General features: G+C 39.0%; 1 pseudogene; it reads left to right on the top strand.

The window, feature by feature from the left end:
* LOC124981593 (uncharacterized) lies at positions 1-201 on the top strand (annotated as a pseudogene).
* The last annotated feature ends 1001 nt before the right edge of the window (positions 202-1202 follow it).

Below are 1202 nucleotides of genomic sequence, written 5' to 3'. Positions count from 1 at the left end.
ATCCCTTCTTGACTAAGCTTTTGGCTAAGATCAAGTATAGTATCTGTTCTTACCGATTTATAATGTATTACCTGATATTTCCTCTATGTGAACAATATAGTTAATGGATTTTTGAAGCAGAGAAATGGAATAGGAGTTTGCTCCATCCATTCCACGCATCTACCAGGTAGATATAGTATTTCTAGGAACAGGATACCAAATAGAAGAAGGAGGAAGAGGAGGAAGAGGTGGAGGAGGAGAAGGAGGAGGAAGAAGAGAGATTTTAAAATAAGTTGTTGCAATTTTGTCATTTAACATACTAAATGACAGTTCATTCTTACCAAAAACTCAGGTTTTAAGTCCTTTCTTTCTCTCAAAGCTCATAACTAATGCATGAACAAATAGTATAGCCTCTCCCTTCAAATTATATCCAGAATCTAATCCTTTCAATAGGTAACAAACAGACACAAGTAGTGGGAACATGAGGTTCTGGGGATAATTCTATAAACTGGGCCTAGTGAGTTGACTGACCCTAGCATGCTTTCTTTGAAAAAGCAATTTAGGGCTGGGGTTGTGGCTCAGTGGTAGAGCGTGTGTGAGACACTGGACTGGATCCTCAGCATCACATAAAAATAAATAAATAAAAGTCTAAAAAAATTATTAAAAGATTTTTTTTAAAGTAATTTATCTGCAGCCCTGCCTAGTTTAAGTCAATAGAGTATATTACATTCTTTAGCAAACAACCTCTTATCTGGAGGAGAAATGCAGATTCAACACCCGCTCTCTACTGATAAGAAGAGCACAAGTTACCTTAAAGGAGGTGAACTTTTATGACCTTTACACCATTAGATTCCAGAATTCAGGGAGAGATGATCATAAGAACCAGTCAGTGTGGGCCAAAGTGACCCAGTTGCCTTGGATTTTTAGCATGCCATCATAATAATAAGATCTCTCGGGCTGGGGATATAGCTCAGTTAGTAGAGTGCTTGCCTTGCAAGCACAAGGTCCTGGGTTCAAATCCCTAGCACTGCAAATAATAATAATAATAATAATAATATCTCTCTTCCATGGACTAAGACCCTGTGAAGTGGGGACTTAAAAGTCTGATGCAATCCTGCTGTCAATCAGAAGTCTCTTCGTGGGACTCTCTGGAAATTTCCCTGGGGCCCCCAAGAAAGCTGGAGGGTAGGAGGTATACACCATACTTTTCCTCTCTCAGAGGA

This window comes from Sciurus carolinensis, chromosome 3 (genome assembly GCF_902686445.1).
Source record: "Sciurus carolinensis chromosome 3, mSciCar1.2, whole genome shotgun sequence".
NCBI lineage: Eukaryota > Metazoa > Chordata > Mammalia > Rodentia > Sciuridae > Sciurus > Sciurus carolinensis.
This window is presented reverse-complemented; position numbering and strand designations above follow the sequence as displayed.